This window comes from Astatotilapia calliptera, chromosome 17, assembly GCF_964374335.1.
Source record: "Astatotilapia calliptera chromosome 17, fAstCal68.1, whole genome shotgun sequence".
In the NCBI taxonomy this organism is placed as follows: Eukaryota; Metazoa; Chordata; class Actinopteri; order Cichliformes; family Cichlidae; genus Astatotilapia; species Astatotilapia calliptera.
The window spans coordinates 30925072-30952346 of NC_137438.1; the positions used below are offsets into that span (position 1 = coordinate 30925072).

At 35.7% G+C, this 27275-nt stretch overlaps 1 protein-coding gene across 16 annotated transcripts in view; it reads left to right on the forward strand.

Moving 5' to 3' along the window:
* Positions 1-27275, forward strand: part of LOC113008901 (ELKS/Rab6-interacting/CAST family member 1-like) — a 209969-nt gene that overhangs the window by 45153 nt on the left and 137541 nt on the right. The window lies entirely within an intron of this gene.

Consider the following 27275-nt stretch of genomic DNA (forward strand, 5'->3'; position numbering starts at 1 on the left):
AAATGTTCTTTTCTCATTTCTTAGGTTTTTCTAATTTGCAATTAAAACATTTTCAGCTTTTTTCCAACTTCTTCTTCTGTGTAACCTTCAGCTTTTAGCAGTTCAGCACTTTTGTTTTCAGGTTAAATTCGGGTTTTTTTTTTAAATCTCATTCAAAATTTTTAACTTAAATTCAGTAATTATTTCATTTCAATGCATACATTCAGATTCAAGCATTCACACTGCAGTTTCTTCAGAAAATGCACTTTCTAGTTATTATTATATATTCCGTACGTTTTTTGGCATCTCACTCCTTCAAAACCATTCAACTTAGAAAAACCATTCAAACACCGTTAGATTCCTATTCTTTTGGACAACACTGCTTCTATTTTTCATATTTTTAACATTTAAATTTTTAATTTTATTCAACTTTATTCAACAAAAATTTATAATGTATTTCAATGGGGAGACCCTTCAAATCCTCATTCAACTTACTCATTTTTAAACTCTTACTACTTCCACATACATTGACATAGAGCCACCATTCAAACTTTAAAACGAAGACAAGACATTCAACTATTCAACTTGTATTTATCTTTTCAATATCTATTATACTTTTTCTTCAGTTCCAGTTTAAGTTTCATGATGTTTTTTCACCCGTTTCAGAGTTTATAATGGGTGTGTATGGGACGGAATGTTGGGGCTAGAGTGAGACAGCTCAACTGCTAGAGTGAGAGGAGCAAAAAAATTAATCTTAAAATCTTTTTCTAAAACTGCTGCTGTGTCCGCAGCGTTTGCTCTACAGGTATGATTTTACCCTCAAAACGTAGCCATGGCTGTCCTCTTTCATCCAATGTGTTTACTATTGTCCTAGGTGTTATGGTTCTTTCGTAAATGTCACCAATGCACAGCCTCCTCCCTCCAACTCTTCCATAGACTCTAATGTTAAAATGGCTCAGAAGGTTCGTTTGAAAATCAGAAGAGCATGGTGTCTTTCCACTGTCACCACGTCCATATAATAAGCTCCACAGGCATGAAAACTGAGAATTAGGTAGACTAGACATTGCTGTCGCTCACGGTGAAAGAATTTTGTCAATACGACTTTTACTTTTCATTTGGGAACGATTTGTTTGGGCCTGACTTTTCTGTTCATTTTAAGCAGCAAAAGTGAGGCGCATGTCTGTGTACGTGTGTATGGAGCCATTGGGTGCGGTCACTATAGCAACCAGGCTCACACCTGCCTGCTTAACGAGCTCTGCCTGCCACTGTACCAAGATTCATCTTAAACACTTCTCTTTCAACTGCTGCTGTGTCCACAGTGTTACAGCCATCATTTTACCCTCAAATTGTCGCCATTATTGTTCTCTTTCCAACACCGTATCTTTCAAAGCTCAGGCATTTAAACTTTTTAAACTGTGTGGATCCAAGTGGAGGGATCACATTTTAGTCATTCAGTGATTCAAAGAATATGAACTTTTAATATTCATTCAGATGTTTTCTGACTCTAAATTTTCTTTTCTCATTTCTTAGGTTTTTCTAATTTACAATTAAAACATTTTCAGCTTTTTTCCAACTTCTTCTTCTGTGTAACCTTCAGCTTTTAGCAGTTCAGCACTTTTGTTTTCAGGTTAAATTCAGGTTGTTTTTTTTTTTTTATCTCATTCAAAATTTTTAACTCAAAATTCAGCAATTAATTCATTTCAGTCCATACATTCAGATTCAAGCATTCACACTGCAGTTTCTTCAGAAAATGCACTTTCTAGTTAGTGTGAATGCTTGAAAAGCATTCACAGTATTGTTATTCGAATCTTTATTATTAGTGTGAATGCTTGAAAAGCATTCACAGTATTGTTCTTCTAATCTTTATTCTATTTTATTCTGTATTCCGTACGTTTTTTGTACTCCTACTCCTTCAAAACCGTTCAACTTAGAAAAACCATTCAAACACCATTAGATTCCTCTTCTTTTGGACATGACTGCTTCTATTTTTCTCATTTTTAACATTTATATTTTTAATTTTATTCAACTTTATTCAACAAAAATTTCCCAAAATTTCCCATGTATTTCAATGGGGAGACCCTTCAAATCCTCATTCAACTTACTCATTTTTAAACTCTTACTACTTCCACAAACATTGACATAGAGCCACCATTCAAACTTTAAAACGAAGACAAGACATTCAACTATTCAACTTGTATTTATCTTTTCAATATCTATTATACTTTTTCTTCAGTTCCAGTTTAAGTTTCATGATGTTTTTTCACCCGTTTCAGAGTTTATAATGGGTGTGTATGGGACGGAATGTTGGGGCTAGAGTGAGACAGCTCAACTGCTAGAGTGAGAGGAGCAAAAAAATTAATCTTAAAATCTTTTTTAAAACTGCTGCTGTGTCCACAGCGTTTGCTCTACAGGTATGATTTTACCCTCAAAACGTAGCCATGGCTGTCCTCTTTCATCCAATGTGTTTACTATTATCCTAGGTGTTACGGTTCTTTCATAAATGTCACCAATGCACAGCCTCCTCCTTCCAACTCTTCCATAGACTCTAATGTTAAAATGGCTCAGAAGGTTCGTTTGAAAATCAGAAGAGCATGGTGTCTTTCCACTGTCACCACGTCCATATAATAAGCTCCACAGGCATGAAAACTGAGAATTAGGTAGACTAGACATTGCTGTCGCTCACGGTGAAAGAATTTTGTCAATACGACTTTTACTTTTCATTTGGGAGCGATTTGTTTCGGCCTGACTTTTCTGTTCATTTTAAGCAGCAAAAGTGAGGCGCATGTCTGTGTACGTGTGTATGGAGCCATTGGGTGCGGTCACTATAGCAACCAGGCTCACACCTGCCTGCTTAACGAGCTCTGCCTGCCACTGTACCAAGATTCATCTTAAGCACTTCTCTTTCAACTGCTGCTGTGTCCACAGTGTTACAGCCATCATTTTACCCTCAAATTGTCGCCATTATTGTTCTCTTTCCAACACCGTATCTTTGAAAGCTCAGGCATTTAAACTTTTTAAACTGTGTGGATCAAAGTGGAGGGATCACATTTTAGTCATTCAGTGATTCAAAGAATATGACCTTTTAATATTCATTCAGATGTTTTCTGACTCTAAATGTTCTTTTCTCATTTCTTAGGGTTTTCTAATTTACATTTAAAACATTTTCAGTTTTTTTCCAACTTCTTCTTCTGTGTAACCTTCAGCTTTTAGCAGTTCAGCACCTTTGTTTTCAGGTTAAATTCGGTTTTTTTTTTTTGTTTTGTTTTTTATCTCATTCAATATTTTTAACTCAAAATTCAGCAATTAATTCATTTCAGTGCATACATTCAGATTCAAGCATTCACACTGCAGTTTCTTCAGAAAATGCACTTTCTAGTTATTAGTGTGAATGCTTGAAAAGCATTCACAGTATTGTTCTTCTAATTGTGTGGATGCTTTAAGCATCCACACTATTGAGTTCCTGTTTCTCTTTATTCTTTATACTTTATTATTATTATTATTCCAGTTGCTTCCGTACACTTTTTGGCACTTAACTACTTCCACAATTTTCAGCCGATTTTCACCGTTCAAATTTTAAACTATTCTGCTATTTTTGCTCTTTCTAGCTATGATTTTTGCTATTTTTAACTATTATACTTTTTAAAATATTCCACTTTTTTCCTTTAATTTGTCCCATTGAAATGAATGGGAAACTTCTGCAATTCTGCTAAAATTTGCTTGTTTTTGAAACTTAACTACTTCCTCATATTTTCACCTAGAACAACCATTCAAACTTTAAAATGTTCATAAATTATTGGGCTATTCAGGTATGATTCAGCTTTTTGAAATCTTTTACTGTTTTACTTTTATGCCTCTTAAAGTTTTGAGTTGCAAAATTGTGATTTTTCACAAAATACATGCGTTGTTATGGTTGCTATGCTCTTGGCTTCCAGTGTGTCACTGAAGGTTTTGCAATTTTCACTTCATGTCCGAACAACTTCTTGCTACTTGCTCAATTTTCACTCAACTTCCACAAATTATACATCAAAACGTAGGTATTTTTGCTGGCTTTCAGAAAATGTCACCATCATTGTTGTGGGATTTATAGAATTTTTGCAAATCTCCTCAGACTAACACAATGTCAGAAAACTCTCCATATAAAGTGAATGGAGAGCTTGTTCAAAATCATCGCTGCATTTCTGTAATGAGAGGCATATTCGAATCGTCATATCTCCTTAACGAAGCAAAGTTAAGACATGAGGCTTGTCCCGGTATATCTTCAGACACTCCTGACGCTCACAATTCAAGAATTTCTTTCTCACCTATTACCGTTCTGAAATGAGTTGGACTTGTTTGAGGGTAGGAAATTTGTCCTTCGCTCAGATTTCTTCAGATTTCAAACTGTGGAAATGAACCACTTTTTTCTCTCGTCATAACTTTTTGTTGGATTTCCACAGAGACCTGAAAATTTCTCTGACTGTTCACCAAAGCCTGCTGTCTCTTACGGTGAAAGAATGATATCGATACTCCAAATAGATTTAGAGTTAGAAAGCGTTGTTTGAGGGCAAGTCAAGGCAGTTTTTGCTTCGCTCTGCTCAGTTATGGTGCATTAGAAGTCTAATATCTTTAATAATTCATATTTTAATGATAAATTGTTAACACTGGAAGATTCCCCCATCTCTTCTGAACAAAACGGTGTAAGAATGACCGCTCTAGCCCCTACGGTTAGGAAATTATGGTCATTTGTTTGAGGGAAGTCCTCACTATGAGAAATAGGCTGCAATAATCCTGTGCCTCTCTGTCCTGCGTGTGTAAAAAGATGCACCTGTTTTGGCGGGAAAACGTAAACAGCCACTCTGATTGGTGGATTTAAATTCGGCAGCTCTCTCCCTCTGTGTCTGTCTGTGTGTGTGTGTGTGTGTGTGTGTGTGTGTGTGTGTGTGTGTGTGTGTGTGTGTGTTTAGTGGGAGAGAGAGGACCCTGCCCTTATTTGGCAGCATGTCATTGTAGGATTTAAATTGAATATAGTTAGACTGGTTGACTGGATTAGAGCCTGTGTTTGTGTGTCCCTCTGTGCATTTGTGTTTCAATATGCCTTCATATTTGTAATTTTGTAAGTTATTACTATTCTGCTAAATGATACTATTTCTGCTTTTCATAAGATTTGTGCCTAATATAGTATTTCTGCTAAATTATAGTATTTATTATTTTTATAGGATTTGTGCCAAATATAGTATTTCTGTTAAATTATAGTATTTCTGCTTTTTATACTATTTGTGCCTAATATAGTATTTCTGCTTTTTATAGGATTTGTACCTAATATAGTATTTCTGCTTTTTATAGGATTTGTGCTTAATATAGTATTTCTGCTAAATTATAGTATTTCTGCTTTTTATAGTATTTGTGCTAAAACATAGTATTTCTACTAAATGTAGTATTTATGCTTAATCATAGTATTTCTATATATTTCTGCCAGGTCCCCAGGCAGCCAATCCTCTGTGAGGACTTAGACATTCAAATTTTCAAATCAGGGCCTGCACGGTTTCCCAGCCAATCATATATGTGTCCTGAGGCATTCAAATTTGCATATTGGGGCCTTCATGGCTTCTAAGCCAGCCAATCATATCTGAGGGCTGAGGAATTCAAATCCACAAATCAGGGCCTGCACAGCTTCCCAGCCAGCCAATCATGTATGTGGGCTCCAGGTATTCAAATTTGCATATTGGGGAATTCGTGGCTTCTAAGTCAACAAGTCATCCATGTCATATATCTCTAAAAATTCATATTTTAATGATAAATTGTCAACACTTGAAGATTCCCCCATCTCTTCTGAACAAAACGGTGTAAGAATGACCGCTCTAGCCCCTATGGTTAGGAAATTATGGTCATTTGTTTGAGGGGAGTCCTCACTATGAGAAATAGGCTGCAATAATCCTGTGCCTCTCTGTGCTGCGTGTGCAAAAAGAGGCACATGTTTTGGCGGGAAAAAGTACACAGGCTCTCTGATTGGTGGATTCAAATTCGGCAGCTCCCAGGCTGACCTAGAAACTCACTTCTCTCTCCCTGTGCATTTTTTTGCTGATTTTTTCATTTAACAAGTATATTTGAGGGACCCTCAGCATGTTCAGCATTTTTTCAGCTGTCCATTTTGCTTTTCCAATTTTTCTGTTTAACTTATTACTATTGTGCTAAATCATACTGTTTCTGCTATTTTATAAGATTTGTGCTTAATATAGTATTTCTGCTTTTAATAGGATTTGTGCTTAATATAGTATTTCTGCTTTTTATAGAATTTGTGCTTAATATAGTATTTCTGCTTTTTATAGAATTTGTGCTTAATATAGTATTTCTGCTTTTTATAGGATTTGTGCTTAATATAGTATTTCTGCTTTTTATATGATTTGTGCTTAATATAGTATTTCTGCTAAATTATAGTATTTCTGCTTTTTATAGGATTTGTGCTAAAACATAGTATTTCTACTAAATGTAGTATTTATGCTTAATCATAGTATTTCTATATATTTCTGCCAGGTCCCCAGGCAGCCAATCCTCTGTGAGGACTTAGACATTCAAATTTTCAAATCAGGTCCTGCACGGTTTCCCAGCCAATCATATATGTGTCCTGAGGCATTCAAATTTGCATATTGGGGACTTCATGGCTTCTAAGCCAGCCAATCATATCTGAGGGCTGAGGAATTCAAATCCACAAATCAGGGCCTGCACGGCTTCCCAGCCAGCCAATCACATATGTGGTCTCAGGCATTCAAATTTGCATATTGGGGAATTCGTGGCTTCTAAGTCAACAAGTCATCCATGTCATATATCTCTAAAAATTCATATTTTAATATTAAATTGTCAACACTTGAAGATTCCCCCACCTCTTCTGAACAAAACGGTGTAAGAATGACCGTTCTAGCCCCTACGGTTAGGAAATTACGGTCATTTGTTTGAGGGAGTCGTCACTATGAGAAATAGACTGCAAAAATCCTGTGTCTCTCTGTGCTGCTGCGTGTGTAAACAGATGCACCTGTTTTGGTGGGGAAAAGTGCACAGGCTCTCTGATTGGTGGATTCAAATTCAGCAGTTCCCAGGCTGACCTAGAAACTTAGTCCTCTCTCCCTGTGTGTGTGTGTGTGTGTGTGTGTGTGTGTGTGTGTGTGTGTCTGTGACAGAGAGAGAGAGAGAGAGAGAGAGAGAGAGAGAGAGAGAGAGGCTTTTAATGGGATGATCTCATTCTAAGATTTAAATTCAATATATTTAGACTGGTTGACTGAATTGGATCTTGTGTGTGGGTCTCTATGTGCATGTGTGTTTCCTCATGTGTACATATTTGTGATTGTGTGGCTGTAATAAATTTTTTTGCAGATTTTTGTCATTTAACAAGTATATTTGAGGGACCCTCAGCATGTTCAGCATTTTTTCAGCTGTCCATTTTGCTTTTCCAATTTTTCTGTTTAACTTATTACTATTGTGCTAAATCATAGCATTTCTGCTATTTTATAAGATTTGTGCTTAATATACTATTTCTGCTTTTCATAGTATTTGTGCTTAATATAGTATTTCTGCTAAATTTAGCATTTCTGATTAATTATAGTTTTTCTACTAAATCATAGTACAGTATTTCTGCTTTTTATGGGATTTGTGCTAAAACAAAGTATTTCTACTAAATGTAGTATTTGTGCTTAATCATGCCATTTCTGCTTTTTATAGGATTTGTGCTTAATATAGTATTTCTGCTAAATTATAGTATTTCTGCCAAATTATAATATTTGTGCTAAAACATAGTCTCAATTTAAAATTACAATATTCATAGTTCATCACAGTGTCTCTGGTAAATCACAATATTTCTGCTCTGTTGTACTATTTTTCTAAATCATAGTGTTTCTGTAATGTTTAAGTATTTTTGGCTAAATATATTCTTTCTGTTATCTTATACTATTTCTCCTAAATTCTTGTATTTTTGAGAAGTTATCATGTTTCTGGTAAGTTACAATATTTCTGCTAAATTCTGCTATGCTATTGTATTTCTGCCAAGTATTATGTTTCCTCTAAGATATTGCAGTTCTGCTAAGTTATTCCATTTTAGCAAACTTCTTTTGCTTCTGCAAAGTTTTTACAATTTCTGCAACTTTTCAGCTTTTTCAGCTACTTTTTGCATACAGCTTCAGCTTTAAGCATCCACACTGCATTTTCGCAGGAAATGCAAATTTTTCTAGTCTTTATTATTATATCATCTTCCGTACGTTTTTTGGCATCTAACTCCTTCAAAACCGTTCAACTTAGAAAAACCATTCAAACACCGTTAGATTCCTATTCTTTTGGACATGACTGCTTCTATTTTTCTCATTTTTAACATTTATATTTTTAATTTTATTCAACTTTATTCAACAAAAATTTATAATGTATTTCAATGGGGAGACCCTTCAAATCCTCATTCAACTTACTCATTTTTAAACTCTTACTACTTCCACATACGTTGACATAGAGCCACCATTCAAACTTTAAAACGAAGACAAGACATTCAACTATTCAACTTGTATTTATCTTTTCAATATCTATTATACTTTTTCTTCAGTTCCAGTTTAAGTTTCATGATGTTTTTTCAGCCGTTTCAGAGTTTATAATGGGTGTGTATGGGACGGAATGTTGGGGCTAGAGTGAGGCAGCTCAACTGCTAGAGTGAGAGGAGCAAAAAAATTAATCTTAAAATATTTTTTAAAACTGCTGCTGTGTCCACAGCGTTTGCTCTACAGCCACCATTTTACCCTCAAAACGTAGCCATCGCTGTCCTCTTTCATCCAATGTGTTTACTATTGTCCTAGGTGTTATGGTTCTTTCATAAATGTCACCAATGCACAGCCTCCTCCCTCCAACTCTTCCATAGACTCTAATGTTAAAATGGCTCAGAAGGTTCTTTTGAAAATCAGAAGAGCATGGTGTCTTTCCAATGTCACCACGTCCATATAATAAACTCCACAGGCATGAAAACTGAGAATTCAGTAGACTAGACATTGCTGTCGCTCACGGTGAAAGAATTTTGTCAATACGACTTGTACTTTTCATATGGGAACGATTTGTTTCGGCCTGACTTTTCTGTTCATTTTAAGCAGCAAAAGTGAGGCGCATGTCTGTGTACGTGTGTATGGAGCCCTTGGGTGCGGTCACTATAGCAACCAGGCTCACACCTGCCTGCTTAACGAGCTCTCTCTCTCTCTCTGCCAAGATTCATCTTAAACACTTCTCTTTCAACTGCTGCTGTGTCCACAGTGTTAAAGCCATCATTTTACCCTCAAAACGTCGCCATCGTTGTTCTTTTTCCAACTTCTTGTCTTTCAAAGCTCAGAGATGTAAACTTTTTAAACTGTGTGGGTCCAAGCGGAGGGATCACATTTTAGTCATTCAGTGATTCAAAGAATATGACCTTTTAATATTCTTTCAGATGTTTTCTGACTCTAAATGTTCTTTTCTCATTTCTTAGGTTTTTCTAATTTACAATTAAAACATTTTCAGCTTTTTTCCAACTTCTTCTTCAGCTTTTAGCACTTCAGCACTTTTGTTTTCAGGTTAAAAATTCTTTTTTTCCAGCTCATTCAACATTTTTAACTTAGAATTCAGCAATTAATTCATTTCAGTGCATACATTCAGATTCAAGCATTCACACTGCAGTTTCTTCAGAAAATGCACTTTCTAGTTATTATATTTTATTCTGTATTCCGTACGTTTTTTGTACTCCTACTCCTTCAAAACCGTTCAACTTAGAAAAACCATTCAAACACCATTAGATTCCTCTTCTTTTGGACATGACTGCTTCTATTTTTCATATTTTTAACATTTATATTTTTAATTTTATTCAACTTTATTCAAAAAAAATTTCCCAAAATTTCCCATGTATTTCAATGGGGAGACCCTTCAAATTCTCATTCAACTTATTCATTTTTAAACTCTTACTACTTCCACATACATTGACATAGAGCCACCATTCAAACTTTAAAACGAAGACAAGACATTCAACTATTCAACTTGTATTTATCTTTTCAATATCTATTATACTTTTTCTTCAGTTCCAGTTTAAGTTTCATGATGTTTTTTCACCCGTTTCAGAGTTTATAATGGGTGTGTATGGGACGGAATGTTGGGGCTAGAGTGAGAGAGCTCAACTGCTAGAGTGAGAGGAGCAAAAAAATTAATCTTAAAATCTTTTTTAAAACTGCTGCTGTGTCCACAGCGTTTGCTCTACAGCCACCATTTTACCCTCAAAACGTAGCCATCGCTGTCCTCTTTCATCCAATGTGTTTACTATTGTCCTAGGTGTTATGGTTCTTTCATAAATGTCACCAATGCACAGCCTCCTCCCTCCAACTCTTCCATAGACTCTAATGTTAAAATGGCTCAGAAGGTTCGTTTGAAAATCAGAAGAGCATGGTGTCTTTCCACTGTCACCACGTCCATATAATAAACTCCACAGGCATGAAAACTGAGAATTCAGTAGACTAGACATTGCTGTCGCTCACGGTGAAAGAATTTTGTCAATACGACTTGTACTTTTCATATGGGAACGATTTGTTTCGGCCTGACTTTTCTGTTCATTTTAAGCAGCAAAAGTGAGGTGCATGTCTGTGTCCGTGTGTATGGAGCCATTGGGTGCGGTCACTATAGCAACCAGGCTCACACCTGCCTGCTTAACGAGCTCTCTCTCTCACTCTGCCAAGATTCATCTGAAACACTTCTCTTTCAACTGCTGCTGTCTCCACAGTGTTACAGCCATCATTTTATCCTCAAAACGTCGCCATCGTTGTTCTCTTTCCAACATCTTGTCTTTCAAAGCTCAGAGATGTAAACTTTTTAAACTGTGTGGATCCAAGTGGAGGGATCACATTTTAGTCATTCAGTGATTCAAAGAATATGACCTTTTAATATTCTTTCAGATGTTTTCTGACTCTAAATGTTCTTTTCTCATTTCTTAGGGTTTTCTAATTTACAATTAAAACATTTTCAGCTTTTTTCCAACTTCTTCTTCTGTGTAACCTTCAGCAGTTCAGCACTTTTGTTTTCAGGTTAAATTCAGGTTGTTTTTTTTTTATCTCATTCAAAATTTTTAACTCAAAATTCAGCAATTAATTCATTTCAGTCCATACATTCAGATTCAAGCATTCACACTGCAGTTTCTTCAGAAAATGCACTTTCTAGTTCTATTTTATTATTATTATCTATTCCGTACGTTTTTTGAAAGCCTACTCCTTCAAAACCGTTCAACTTAGAAAAACCATTCAAACACCGTTAGATTCCTATTCTTTTGGACAACACTGCTTCTATTTTTCATATTTTTAACATTTATATTTTTAATTTTATTCAACTTTATTCAACAAAAATTTATAATGTATTTCAATGGGGAGACCCTTCAAATCCTCATTCAACTTACTCATTTTTAAACTCTTACTACTTCCACATACATTGACATAGAGCCACCATTCAAACTTTAAAACGAAGACAAGACATTCAACTATTCAACTTGTATTTATCTTTTCAATATCTATTATACTTTTTCTTCAGTTCCAGTTTAAGTTTCATGATGTTTTTTCACCCGTTTCAGAGTTTATAATGGGTGTGTATGGGACGGAATGTTGGGGCTAGAGTGAGGCAGCTCAACTGCTAGAGTGAGAGGAGCAAAAAAATTAATCTTAAAATATTTTTTAAAACTGCTGCTGTGTCCACAGCGTTTGCTCTACAGGTATGATTTTACCCTCAAAACGTAGCCATCGCTGTCCTCTTTCATCCAATGTGTTTACTATTGTACTAGGTGTTATGGTTCTTTCATAAATGTCACCAATGCACAGCCTCCTCCCTCCAACTCTTCCATAGACTCTAATGTTAAAATGGCTCAGAAGGTTCGTTTGAAAATCAGAAGAGCATGGTGTCTTTCCACTGTCACCACGTCCATATAATAAGCTCCACAGGCATGAAAACTGAGAATTAGGTAGACTAGACATTGCTGTCGCTCACGGTGAAAGAATTTTGTCAATACGACTTTTACTTTTCATTTGGGAGCGATTTGTTTCGGCCTGACTTTTCTGTTCATTTTAAGCAGCAAAAGTGAGGCGCATGTCTGTGTGCGTGTGTATGGAGCCATTGGGTGCGGTCACTATAGCAACCAGGCTCACACCTGCCTGCTTAACGAGCTCTGCCTGCCACTGTACCAAGATTCATCTTAAGCACTTCTCTTTCAACTGCTGCTGTGTCCACAGTGTTACAGCCATCATTTTACCCTCAAATTGTCGCCATTATTGTTCTCTTTCCAACACCGTATCTTTCAAAGCTCAGGCATTTAAACTTTTTAAACTGTGTGGATCAAAGTGGAGGGATCACATTTGAGTCATTCAGTGATTCAAAGAATATGACCTTTTAATATTCATTCAGATGTTTTCTGACTCTAAATGTTCTTTTCTCATTTCTTAGGGTTTTCTAATTTACATTTAAAACATTTTCAGTTTTTTTCCAACTCCTTCTTCTGTGTAACCTTCAGCTTTTAGCAGTTCAGCACCTTTGTTTTCAGGTTAAATTCGTTTTTTTTTTTTGTTTTTTTTTAATCTCATTCAATATTTTTAACTCAAAATTCAGCAATTAATTCATTTCAGTGCATACATTCAGATTCAAGCATTCACACTGCAGTTTCTTCAGAAAATGCACTTTCTAGTTATTATATTTTATCTATTCCGTACGTTTTTTGTAATCCTATAACTTCAAAACCGTTCAACTTAGAAAAACCATTCAAACACCGTTAGATTCCTATTCTTTTGGACAACACTGCTTCTATTTTTCATATTTTTAACATTTATATTTTTAATTTTATTCAACTTTATTCAACAAAAATTTATAATGTATTTCAATGGGGAGACCCTTCAAATCCTCATTCAACTTACTCATTTTTAAACTCTTACTACTTCCACATACATTGACATAGAGCCACCATTCAAACTTTAAAACGAAGACAAGACATTCAACTATTCAACTTGTATTTATCTTTTCAATATCTATTATACTTTTTCTTCAGTTCCAGTTTAAGTTTCATGATGTTTTTTCACCCGTTTCAGAGTTTATAATGGGTGTGTATGGGACGGAATGTTGGGGCTAGAGTGAGACAGCTCAACTGCTAGAGTGAGAGGAGCAAAAAAATTAATCTTAAAATCTTTTTTAAAACTGCTGCTGTGTCCGCAGCGTTTGCTCTACAGGTATGATTTTACCCTCAAAACGTAGCCATCGCTGTCCTCTTTCATCCAATGTGTTTACTATTGTCCTAGGTGTTATGGTTCTTTCGTAAATGTCACCAATGCACAGCCTCCTCCCTCCAACTCTTCCATAGACTCTAATGTTAAAATGGCTCAGAAGGTTCGTTTGAAAATCAGAAGAGCATGGTGTCTTTCCACTGTCACCACGTCTATATAATAAACTCCACAGGCATGAAAACTGAGAATTCAGTAGACTAGACATTGCTGTCACTCACGGTGAAAGAATTTTGTCAATACGACCTATACTTTTCATTTGGGAACGATTTGTTTCGGCCTGACTTTTCTGTTCATTTTAAGCAGCAAAAGTGAGGCGCATGTCTGTGTACGTGTGTATGGAGCCATTGGGTGCGGTCACTATAGCAACCAGGCTCACACATGCCTGCTTAACGAGCTCTCTCTCTGCCACTGTACCAAGATTCATCTTAAGCACTTCTCTTTCAACTGCTGCTGTGTCCACAGTGTTACAGCCATCATTTTACCCTCAAATTGTCGCCATTATTGTTCTCTTTCCAACACCGTATCTTTCAAAGCTCAGGCATTTAAACTTTTTAAACTGTGTGGATCAAAGTGGAGGGATCACATTTGAGTCATTCAGTGATTCAAAGAATATGACCTTTTAATATTCATTCAGATGTTTTCTGACTCTAAATGTTCTTTTCTCATTTCTTAGGGTTTTCTAATTTACATTTAAAACATTTTCAGTTTTTTTCCAACTCCTTCTTCTGTGTAACCTTCAGCTTTTAGCAGTTCAGCACCTTTGTTTTCAGGTTAAATTTGTTTTTTTTTTTTGTTTTTTTTTAATCTCATTCAATATTTTTAACTCAAAATTCAGCAATTAATTCATTTCAGTGCATACATTCAGATTCAAGCATTCACACTGCAGTTTCTTCAGAAAATGCACTTTCTAGTTATTATATTTTATTCTGTATTCCGTACGTTTTTTGTAAGCCTACTCCTTCAAAACCGTTCAACTTAGAAAAACCATTCAAACACCGTTAGATTCCTATTCTTTTGGACAACACTGCTTCTATTTTTCATATTTTTAACATTTATATTTTTAATTTTATTCAACTTTATTCAACAAAAATTTATAATGTATTTCAATGGGGAGACCCTTCAAATCCTCATTCAACTTACTCATTTTTAAACTCTTACTACTTCCACATACATTGACATAGAGCCACCATTCAAACTTTAAAACGAAGACAAGACATTCAACTATTCAACTTGTATTTATCTTTTCAATATCTATTATACTTTTTCTTCAGTTCCAGTTTAAGTTTCATGATGTTTTTTCACCCGTTTCAGAGTTTATAATGGGTGTGTATGGGACGGAATGTTGGGGCTAGAGTGAGACAGCTCAACTGCTAGAGTGAGAGGAGCAAAAAAATTAATCTTAAAATCTTTTTTAAAACTGCTGCTGTGTCCACAGCGTTTGCTCTACAGGTATGATTTTACCCTCAAAACGTAGCCATGGCTGTCCTCTTTCATCCAATGTGTTTACTATTGTACTAGGTGTTATGGTTCTTTCATAAATGTCACCAATGCACAGCCTCCTCCCTCCAACTCTTCCATAGACTCTAATGTTAAAATGGCTCAGAAGGTTCGTTTGAAAATTAGAAGAGCATGGTGTCTTTACACTGTCACCACGTCCATATAATAAACTCCACAGGCATGAAAACTGAGAATTAGGTAGACTAGACATGGCTGTCGCTCACGGTGAAAGAATTTTGTCAATACGACTTTTACTTTTCATTTGGGAACGATTTGTTTCGGCCTGACTTTTCTGTTCATTTTAAGCAGCAAAAGTGAGGCGCATGTCTGTGTACGTGTGTATGGAGCCATTGGGTGCGGTCACTATAGCAACCAGGCTCACACCTGCCTGCTTAACGAGCTCTCTCTGCCACTCTGCCAAGATTCATCTTAAACACTTCTCTTTCAACTGCTGCTGTGTCCACAGTGTTAAAGCCATCATTTTACCCTCAAAACGTCGCCATCGTTGTTCTCTTTCCAACATCTTGTCTTTCAAAGCTCAGACATTTAAACTTTTTAAACTGTGTGGATCCAAGTGGAGGGATCACATTTTAGTCATTCAGTGATTCAAAGAATATGACCTTTTAATATTCTTTCAGATGTTTTCTGACTCTAAATGTTCTTTTCTCATTTCTTAGGTTTTTCTAATTTGCAATTAAAACATTTTCAGCTTTTTTCCAACTTCTTCTTCTGTGTAACCTTCAGCTTTTAGCAGTTCAGCACTTTTGTTTTCAGGTTAAATTCGGGTTTTTTTTTTAAATCTCATTCAAAATTTTTAACTTAAATTCAGTAATTATTTCATTTCAATGCATACATTCAGATTCAAGCATTCACACTGCAGTTTCTTCAGAAAATGCACTTTCTAGTTATTATTATATATTCCGTACGTTTTTTGGCATCTCACTCCTTCAAAACCATTCAACTTAGAAAAACCATTCAAACACCGTTAGATTCCTATTCTTTTGGACAACACTGCTTCTATTTTTCATATTTTTAACATTTAAATTTTTAATTTTATTCAACTTTATTCAACAAAAATTTATAATGTATTTCAATGGGGAGACCCTTCAAATCCTCATTCAACTTACTCATTTTTAAACTCTTACTACTTCCACATACATTGACATAGAGCCACCATTCAAACTTTAAAACGAAGACAAGACATTCAACTATTCAACTTGTATTTATCTTTTCAATATCTATTATACTTTTTCTTCAGTTCCAGTTTAAGTTTCATGATGTTTTTTCACCCGTTTCAGAGTTTATAATGGGTGTGTATGGGACGGAATGTTGGGGCTAGAGTGAGACAGCTCAACTGCTAGAGTGAGAGGAGCAAAAAAATTAATCTTAAAATCTTTTTCTAAAACTGCTGCTGTGTCCGCAGCGTTTGCTCTACAGGTATGATTTTACCCTCAAAACGTAGCCATGGCTGTCCTCTTTCATCCAATGTGTTTACTATTGTCCTAGGTGTTATGGTTCTTTCGTAAATGTCACCAATGCACAGCCTCCTCCCTCCAACTCTTCCATAGACTCTAATGTTAAAATGGCTCAGAAGGTTCGTTTGAAAATCAGAAGAGCATGGTGTCTTTCCACTGTCACCACGTCCATATAATAAGCTCCACAGGCATGAAAACTGAGAATTAGGTAGACTAGACATTGCTGTCGCTCACGGTGAAAGAATTTTGTCAATACGACTTTTACTTTTCATTTGGGAACGATTTGTTTGGGCCTGACTTTTCTGTTCATTTTAAGCAGCAAAAGTGAGGCGCATGTCTGTGTACGTGTGTATGGAGCCATTGGGTGCGGTCACTATAGCAACCAGGCTCACACCTGCCTGCTTAACGAGCTCTGCCTGCCACTGTACCAAGATTCATCTTAAACACTTCTCTTTCAACTGCTGCTGTGTCCACAGTGTTACAGCCATCATTTTACCCTCAAATTGTCGCCATTATTGTTCTCTTTCCAACACCGTATCTTTCAAAGCTCAGGCATTTAAACTTTTTAAACTGTGTGGATCCAAGTGGAGGGATCACATTTTAGTCATTCAGTGATTCAAAGAATATGAACTTTTAATATTCATTCAGATGTTTTCTGACTCTAAATTTTCTTTTCTCATTTCTTAGGTTTTTCTAATTTACAATTAAAACATTTTCAGCTTTTTTCCAACTTCTTCTTCTGTGTAACCTTCAGCTTTTAGCAGTTCAGCACTTTTGTTTTCAGGTTAAATTCAGGTTGTTTTTTTTTTTTATCTCATTCAAAATTTTTAACTCAAAATTCAGCAATTAATTCATTTCAGTCCATACATTCAGATTCAAGCATTCACACTGCAGTTTCTTCAGAAAATGCACTTTCTAGTTAGTGTGAATGCTTGAAAAGCATTCACAGTATTGTTATTCGAATCTTTATTATTAGTGTGAATGCTTGAAAAGCATTCACAGTATTGTTCTTCTAATCTTTATTCTATTTTATTCTGTATTCCGTACGTTTTTTGTACTCCTACTCCTTCAAAACCGTTCAACTTAGAAAAACCATTCAAACACCATTAGATTCCTCTTCTTTTGGACATGACTGCTTCTATTTTTCTCATTTTTAACATTTATATTTTTAATTTTATTCAACTTTATTCAACAAAAATTTCCCAAAATTTCCCATGTATTTCAATGGGGAGACCCTTCAAATCCTCATTCAACTTACTCATTTTTAAACTCTTACTACTTCCACAAACATTGACATAGAGCCACCATTCAAACTTTAAAACGAAGACAAGACATTCAACTATTCAACTTGTATTTATCTTTTCAATATCTATTATACTTTTTCTTCAGTTCCAGTTTAAGTTTCATGATGTTTTTTCACCCGTTTCAGAGTTTATAATGGGTGTGTATGGGACGGAATGTTGGGGCTAGAGTGAGACAGCTCAACTGCTAGAGTGAGAGGAGCAAAAAAATTAATCTTAAAATCTTTTTTAAAACTGCTGCTGTGTCCACAGCGTTTGCTCTACAGGTATGATTTTACCCTCAAAACGTAGCCATGGCTGTCCTCTTTCATCCAATGTGTTTACTATTATCCTAGGTGTTACGGTTCTTTCATAAATGTCACCAATGCACAGCCTCCTCCTTCCAACTCTTCCATAGACTCTAATGTTAAAATGGCTCAGAAGGTTCGTTTGAAAATCAGAAGAGCATGGTGTCTTTCCACTGTCACCACGTCCATATAATAAGCTCCACAGGCATGAAAACTGAGAATTAGGTAGACTAGACATTGCTGTCGCTCACGGTGAAAGAATTTTGTCAATACGACTTTTACTTTTCATTTGGGAGCGATTTGTTTCGGCCTGACTTTTCTGTTCATTTTAAGCAGCAAAAGTGAGGCGCATGTCTGTGTACGTGTGTATGGAGCCATTGGGTGCGGTCACTATAGCAACCAGGCTCACACCTGCCTGCTTAACGAGCTCTGCCTGCCACTGTACCAAGATTCATCTTAAGCACTTCTCTTTCAACTGCTGCTGTGTCCACAGTGTTACAGCCATCATTTTACCCTCAAATTGTCGCCATTATTGTTCTCTTTCCAACACCGTATCTTTGAAAGCTCAGGCATTTAAACTTTTTAAACTGTGTGGATCAAAGTGGAGGGATCACATTTTAGTCATTCAGTGATTCAAAGAATATGACCTTTTAATATTCATTCAGATGTTTTCTGACTCTAAATGTTCTTTTCTCATTTCTTAGGGTTTTCTAATTTACATTTAAAACATTTTCAGTTTTTTTCCAACTTCTTCTTCTGTGTAACCTTCAGCTTTTAGCAGTTCAGCACCTTTGTTTTCAGGTTAAATTCGGTTTTTTTTTTTTGTTTTGTTTTTTATCTCATTCAATATTTTTAACTCAAAATTCAGCAATTAATTCATTTCAGTGCATACATTCAGATTCAAGCATTCACACTGCAGTTTCTTCAGAAAATGCACTTTCTAGTTATTAGTGTGAATGCTTGAAAAGCATTCACAGTATTGTTCTTCTAATCTTTATTATTATATCATCTTCCGTACGTTTTTTGGCATCTAACTCCTTCAAAACCGTTCAACTTAGAAAAACCATTCAAACACCGTTAGATTCCTATTCTTTTGGACATGACTGCTTCTATTTTTCTCATTTTTAACATTTATATTTTTAATTTTATTCAACTTTATTCAACAAAAATTTATAATGTATTTCAATGGGGAGACCCTTCAAATCCTCATTCAACTTACTCATTTTTAAACTCTTACTACTTCCACATACGTTGACATAGAGCCACCATTCAAACTTTAAAACGAAGACAAGACATTCAACTATTCAACTTGTATTTATCTTTTCAATATCTATTATACTTTTTCTTCAGTTCCAGTTTAAGTTTCATGATGTTTTTTCAGCCGTTTCAGAGTTTATAATGGGTGTGTATGGGACGGAATGTTGGGGCTAGAGTGAGGCAGCTCAACTGCTAGAGTGAGAGGAGCAAAAAAATTAATCTTAAAATATTTTTTAAAACTGCTGCTGTGTCCACAGCGTTTGCTCTACAGCCACCATTTTACCCTCAAAACGTAGCCATCGCTGTCCTCTTTCATCCAATGTGTTTACTATTGTCCTAGGTGTTATGGTTCTTTCATAAATGTCACCAATGCACAGCCTCCTCCCTCCAACTCTTCCATAGACTCTAATGTTAAAATGGCTCAGAAGGTTCTTTTGAAAATCAGAAGAGCATGGTGTCTTTCCAATGTCACCACGTCCATATAATAAACTCCACAGGCATGAAAACTGAGAATTCAGTAGACTAGACATTGCTGTCGCTCACGGTGAAAGAATTTTGTCAATACGACTTGTACTTTTCATATGGGAACGATTTGTTTCGGCCTGACTTTTCTGTTCATTTTAAGCAGCAAAAGTGAGGCGCATGTCTGTGTACGTGTGTATGGAGCCCTTGGGTGCGGTCACTATAGCAACCAGGCTCACACCTGCCTGCTTAACGAGCTCTCTCTCTCTCTCTGCCAAGATTCATCTTAAACACTTCTCTTTCAACTGCTGCTGTGTCCACAGTGTTAAAGCCATCATTTTACCCTCAAAACGTCGCCATCGTTGTTCTTTTTCCAACTTCTTGTCTTTCAAAGCTCAGAGATGTAAACTTTTTAAACTGTGTGGGTCCAAGCGGAGGGATCACATTTTAGTCATTCAGTGATTCAAAGAATATGACCTTTTAATATTCTTTCAGATGTTTTCTGACTCTAAATGTTCTTTTCTCATTTCTTAGGTTTTTCTAATTTACAATTAAAACATTTTCAGCTTTTTTCCAACTTCTTCTTCAGCTTTTAGCACTTCAGCACTTTTGTTTTCAGGTTAAAAATTCTTTTTTTCCAGCTCATTCAACATTTTTAACTTAGAATTCAGCAATTAATTCATTTCAGTGCATACATTCAGATTCAAGCATTCACACTGCAGTTTCTTCAGAAAATGCACTTTCTAGTTATTGTGTGGATGCTTTAAGCATCCACACTATTGAGTTCCTGTTTCTCTTTATTCTTTATACTTTATTATTATTGTGTGGATGCTTTAAGCATCCACACTATTGAGTTCCTGTTTCTCTTTATTCTTTATACTTTATTATTATTCCAGTTGCTTCCGTACACTTTTTGGCACTTAACTACTTCCACAATTTTTAGCCGATTTTCACCGTTCAAATTTTAAACTATTCTGCTATTTTTGCTCTTTCTTGCTATGATTTTTGCTATTTTTAACTATTATACTTTTTAAAATATTCCACTTTTTTCCTTTAATTTGTCCCATTGAAATGAATGGGAAACTTCTGCAATTCTGCTAAAATTTGCTTGTTTTTGAAACTTAACTACTTCCTCATATTTTCACCTAGAACAACCATTCAAACTTTAAAATGTTCATAAATTATTGGGCTATTCAGGTATGATTCAGCTTTTTCAAATCTTTTACTGTTTTACTTTTATGCCTCTTAAAGTTTTGAGTTGCAAAATTGTGATTTTTCACAAAATACATGCGTTGTTATGGTTGCTATGCTCTTGGCTTCCAGTGTGTCACTGAAGGTTTTGCAGTCTTCTCTTCATGTCCGAACAACTGTTTGCTACTTGCTCAATTTTCACTCAACTTCCACAAATTATACATCAAAACGTAGGTATTTTTGCTGGCTTTCAGGAAATGTCACTATCATTGTTGTGGGATTTATAGAATTTTCGCAAATCTCCTCAGACCAACACAATGTCAGAAAACTCTCCATATAAAGTCAATGGAGAGCTTGTTCAAAATCACCGCTGGATTTCTGTAATGAGAGGCATATTCGAATCGTCATATCTCCTTAACGAAGCAAAGTTAAGACATGAGGCTTGTCCCCGTATATCTTCAGACACTCCTGACGCTCACAATTCAAGAATTTCTTTCTCACCTATTACCGTTCTGAAATGAGTTGGACTTGTTTGAGGGTAGGAAATTTGTCCTTCGCTCAGATTTCTTCAGATTTCAAACTGTGGAAATGAACCACTTTTTTCTCTCGTCATAACTTTTTGTTGGATTTCCACAGAGACCTGAAAATTTCTCTGACTGTTCACCAAAGCCTGCTGTCTCTTACGGTGAAAGAATGATATCGATACTCCAAATAGATTTAGAGTTAGAAAGCGTTGTTTGAGGGCAAGTCAAGGCAGTTTTTGCTTCGCTCTGCTCAGTTATGGTGCATTAGAAGTCTAATATCTTTAATAATTCATATTTTAATGATAAATTGTTAACACTGGAAGATTCCCCCATCTCTTCTGAACAAAACGGTGTAAGAATGACCGCTCTAGCCCCTACGGTTAGGAAATTATGGTCATTTGTTTGAGGGGAGTCCTCACTATGAGAAATAGGCTGCAATAATCCTGTGCCTCTCTGTCCTGCGTGTGTAAAAAGATGCACCTGTTTTGGCGGGAAAACGTAAACAGCCACTCTGATTGGTGGATTTAAATTCGGCAGCTCTCTCCCTCTGTGTCTGTCTGTGTGTGTGTGTGTGTGTGTGTGTGTGTGTGTGTGTGTGTGTGTGTGTGTGTGTGTGTGTGTGTGTGTGTGTGTTTAGTGGGAGAGAGAGGACCCTGCCCTTATTTGGCAGCATGTCATTGTAGGATTTAAATTGAATATAGTTAGACTGGTTGACTGGATTAGAGCCTGTGTTTGTGTGTCCCTCTGTGCATTTGTGTTTCAATATGCCTCCATATTTGTAATTTTGTAAGTTATTACTATTCTGCTAAATGATACTATTTCTGCTTTTCATAAGATTTGTTCCTAATATAGTATTTCTGCTAAATTATAGTATTTATTATTTTTATAGGATTTGTGCCAAACATAGTATTTCTGCTAAATTATAGTATTTCTGCTTTTTATACTATTTGTGCCTAATATAGTATTTCTGCTTTTTATAGGATTTGTGCCTAATATAGTATTTCTGCTTTTTATAGGATTTGTGCTTAATATAGTATTTCTGCTAAATTATAGTATTTCTGCTTTTTATAGTATTTGTGCTAAAACATAGTATTTCTACTAAATGTAGTATTTATGCTTAATCATAGTATTTCTATATATTTCTGCCAGGTCCCCAGGCAGCCAATCCTCTGTGAGGACTTAGACATTCAAATTTTCAAATCAGGGCCTGCACGGTTTCCCAGCCAATCATATATGTGTCCTGAGGCATTCAAATTTGCATATTGGGGCCTTCATGGCTTCTAAGCCAGCCAATCATATCTGAGGGCTGAGGAATTCAAATCCACAAATCAGGGCCTGCACAGCTTCCCAGCCAGCCAATCATGTATGTGGGCTCCAGGTATTCAAATTTGCATATTGGGGAATTCGTGGCTTCTAAGTCAACAAGTCATCCATGTCATATATCTCTAAAAATTCATATTTTAATGATAAATTGTCAACACTTGAAGATTCCCCCATCTCTTCTGAACAAAACGGTGTAAGAATGACCGCTCTAGCCCCTATGGTTAGGAAATTATGGTCATTTGTTTGAGGGGAATCCTCACTATGTGAAATAAACTGAAAGAAGCAGGTCTAAGTCTCTGTGCTGCGTGTGTAAAAAGATGCACCTGTTTTGGCGGGAAAACGTAAACAGCCTCTCTGATTGGTGGATTTAAATTCGGCAGCTCCCAGGCTGACCTAGAAACTTAGTCCTCTCTCCCTGTGTGTGTGTGTGTGTGTGTGTGTGTGTGTGTGTGTGTGTGTGTGTGTGTGTGTGTGTGTGTGTGTGTGTGTGTGTGTGTTTAGTGGGAGAGAGAGGACCCTGCCCTTATTTGGCAGCATGTCATTGTAGGATTTAAATTGAACATAGTTAGACTGGTTGACTGGATTAGAGCCTGTGTTTGTGTGTCCCTCTGTGCATTTGTGTTTCAATAAGTTATTACTATTCTGCTAAATCATAGTATTTCTGGTACTTTTCGGTACTTGTGCTAAATACAGTATTTCTGCTAAATCATACTATTTCTGCTTTTCATAGGATTTATGCCTAATATAGTATTTCTGCTAAATTATAGTATTTCTGCTTTTTATAGGATTTGTGCCTAACATAGTATTTCTGCTAAATTATAGTATTTCTGCTTTTTATACTATTTGTTCTAAATTATAGTATTCCTGCTTTTTATAGGATTTGTGCTTAATATAGTATTTCTGCTAAATTATAGTTTTTCTTCTTTTTATAGTATTTGTGCTAAAACATAGTATTTCTACTAAATGTAGTATTTATGCTTAATAATAGTATTTCTATATATTTCTGCCAGGTCCCCAGGCAGCCAATCCTCTGTGAGGACTGAGACATTCAAATTTTCAAATCAGGGCCTGCACAGTTTCCCAGCCAATCAAATAAGTGTCCTGAGGCATTCAAATTTGCATATTGGGGCCTTCGTGGCTTCTAAGCCAGCCAATCATATCTGAGGGCTGAGGAATTCAAATCCACAAATCAGGGCCTGCACGGCTTCCCAGCCAGCCAATCACATATGTGGTCTCAGGCATTCAAATTTGCATATTGGGGAATTCGTGGCTTCTAAGTCAACAAGTCATCCATGTCATATATCTCTAAAAATTCATATTTTAATATTAAATTGTCAACACTTGAAGATTCCCCCATCTCTTCTGAACAAAACGGTGTAAGAATGACCGTTCTAGCCCCTACGGTTAGGAAATTACGGTCATTTGTTTGAGGGGAGTCCTAACTATGAGAAATAGGCTGCAATAATCCTGTGCCTCTCTCTGCTGGTGTGTAAAAAGATGCACCTGTTTTGGCGGGAAAAAGTACACAGGCTCTCTGATTGGTGGATTCAAATTCACCAGCTCCCAGGCTGACCTAGAAACTTACTTCTCTCTCCCTGTGTGTGTGTGTGTGTGTGTGTGTGTGTGTGTGTGTGTGTGTGTGTGTGTGTGTGTGTGTGTGTGTGTGTGTGTGTGACAGAGAGAGAGAGAGAGAGAGAGAGAGAGAGAGAAAGGCTTTTAATGGGATGATCTCATTCTAAGATTTAAATTCAATATATTTAGACTGGTTGACTGAATTGGATCTTGTGTGTGGGTCTCTCTGTGCATGTGTGTTTCCTCATGTGTACATATTTGTGATTGTGTGGCTGTAATAAATTTTTTTGCAGATTTTTGTCATTTAACAAGTATATTTGAGGGACCCTCAGCATGTTCAGCATTTTTTCAGCTGTCCATTTTGCTTTTCCAATTTTTCTGTTTAACTTATTACTATTGTGCTAAATCATAGCATTTCTGCTATTTTATAAGATTTGTGCTTAATATACTATTTCTGCTTTTCATAGTATTTGTGCTTAATATAGTATTTCTGCTAAATTTAGTATTTCTGATTAATTATAGTTTTTCTACTAAATCATAGTACAGTATTTCTGCTTTTTATGGGATTTGTGCTAAAACAAAGTATTTCTACTAAATGTAGTATTTGTGCTTAATCATACCATTTCTGCTTTTTATAGGATTTGTGCTTAATATAGTATTTCTGCTAAATTATAGTATTTCTGCCAAATTATAATATTTGTGCTAAAACATAGTCTCAATTTAAAATTACAATATTCATAGTTCATCACAGTGTCTCTGGTAAATCACAATATTTCTGCTCTGTTGTACTATTTTTCTAAATCATAGTGTTTCTGTAATGTTTAAGTATTTTTGGCTAAATATATTCTTTCTGTTATCTTATACTATTTCTCCTAAATTCTTGTATTTTTGAGAAGTTATCATGTTTCTGGTAAGTTACAATATTTCTGCTAAATTCTGCTATGCTATTGTATTTCTGCCAAGTATTATGTTTCCTCTAAGATATTGCAGTTCTGCTAAGTTATTCCATTTTAGCAAACTTCTTTTGCTTCTGCAAAGTTTTTACAATTTCTGCAACTTTTCAGCTTTTTCAGCTAGTTTTTGCATACAGCTTCAGCTTTAAGCATCCACACTGCATTTTCGCAGGAAATGCAAATTTTTCTAGTTATTATTATTATTCTAGTTGCTTCCGTACACTTTTCGCCGTTTAACTACTTCCACAATTTTCAGCCGATTTTCACCGTTCAAATTTTAAACTATTCAGCTATTTTTGCTCTTTCCTGCTATGATTTTTGCTATTTTTAACTATTATACTTTTTAAAATATTAAGCTTTTTTCCTTTAATTTGTCCCATTGAAATGAATGGGAAACTTCAGCAATTCTGCTAAAATTTGCTTGTTTTTGAAACTTAACTACTTCCTCATATTTTCACCTAGAACAACCATTCAAATTTTAAAATGTTCACAAATTATTGGGCTATTCAGGTATGATTCAGCTTTTTCAAATCTTCTACTGTTTTACTTTTATGCCTCTTAAAGTTTTGAGTTGCAAAATTGTGATTTTTCACAAAATACATGCGTTGTTATGGTTGCTATGCTCTTGGCTTCCAGTGTGCCACTGAAGGTTTTGCAATTTTCACTTCATGTCCGAACAACTTCCTGCTACTTGCTCAATTTTCACTCAACTTCCACAAATTATACATCAAAACGTAGGTATTTTTGCTGGCTTTCAGAAAATGTCACCATCATTGTTGTGGGATTTATAGAATTTTTGCAAATCTCCTCAGACTAACACAAGGTCAGAAAACTCTCCATATAAAGTGAATGGAGAGCTTGTTCAAAATCACCGCTGGATTTCTGTAATGAGAGGCATATTCGAATCGTCATATCTCCTTAACGAAGCAAAGTTAAGACATGAGGCTTGTCCCCGAATATCTTCAGACACCCCTGACGCTCACAATTCAAGAATTTCTTTCTCACCTATTACCGTTCTGAAATGAGTTGGACTTGTTTGAGGGTAGGAAATTCGTCCTTCGCTCAGATTTCTTCAGATTTCAAACTGTGGAAATGAACCACTTTTTTCTCTCGTCATAACTTTTTGTTGGATTTCCACAGAGACCTGAAAATTTCCATGATTGTTCACCAAAGCCTGCTGTCTCTTACGGTGAAAGAATGATATCGATACTCCAAATAGATTTCGAGTTACAAAGCGTTGTTTGAGGGCAAGTCAAGGCAGTTTTTGCTTCGCTCTACTCAGTTATGGTGCATTAGAAGTCAAATATCTTTAATAATTCATATTTTAATGATAAATTGTAAACACTGGAAGATTCCCCCATCTCTTCTGAACAAAACGGTGTAAGAATGACCGCTCTAGCCCCTACGGTTAGGAAATTATGGTCATTTGTTTGAGGGGAGTCCTCACTATGAGAAATAGGCTGCAATAATCCTGTGCCTCTCTGTGCTGCGTGTGTAAAAAGAGGCACATGTTTTGGCGGGAAAAAGTACACAGGCTCTCTGATTGGTGGATTCAAATTCAGCAGCTCCCAGGCTGACCTAGAAACTTACTTCTCTCTCCCTGTGCATTTTTTTGCTGATTTTTTCATTTAACAAGTATATTTGAGGGACCCTCAGCATGTTCAGCATTTTTTCAGCTGTCCATTTTGCTTTTGCAATTTTTCTGTTTAACTTATTACTATTGTGCTAAATAATACTATTTCTGCTATTTTATAAGATTTGTGCCTAATATAGTATTTCTGCTAAATTACAATATTTCTGCTTTTTATACTATTTGTGCTAAAACATAGTATTTCTACTAAATGTAGTATTTATGCTTAATCATACTATTTCTGCTTTTTATGGGATTTGTGCCTAATATAGTATTTCTGCTTTTTATAGGATTTTTGCTCAAACATAGTATTTCTACTAAATGTAGTGTTTATGCTTAATCATGCTATTTCTGCTTTTTATAGGATTTGTGCTTAATATAGTATTTCTGCTAAATTATAGTATTTCTTCTTTTCATAGTATTTGTGCTAAAACATAGTATTTCTACTAAATGTAGTATTTATGCTTAATCATAGTATTTCTATATATATATCTGCCAGGTCCCCAGGCAGCCAATCCTCTGTGAGGACTGAGAAATTCAAATTTTCAAATCAGGGCCTGCACGG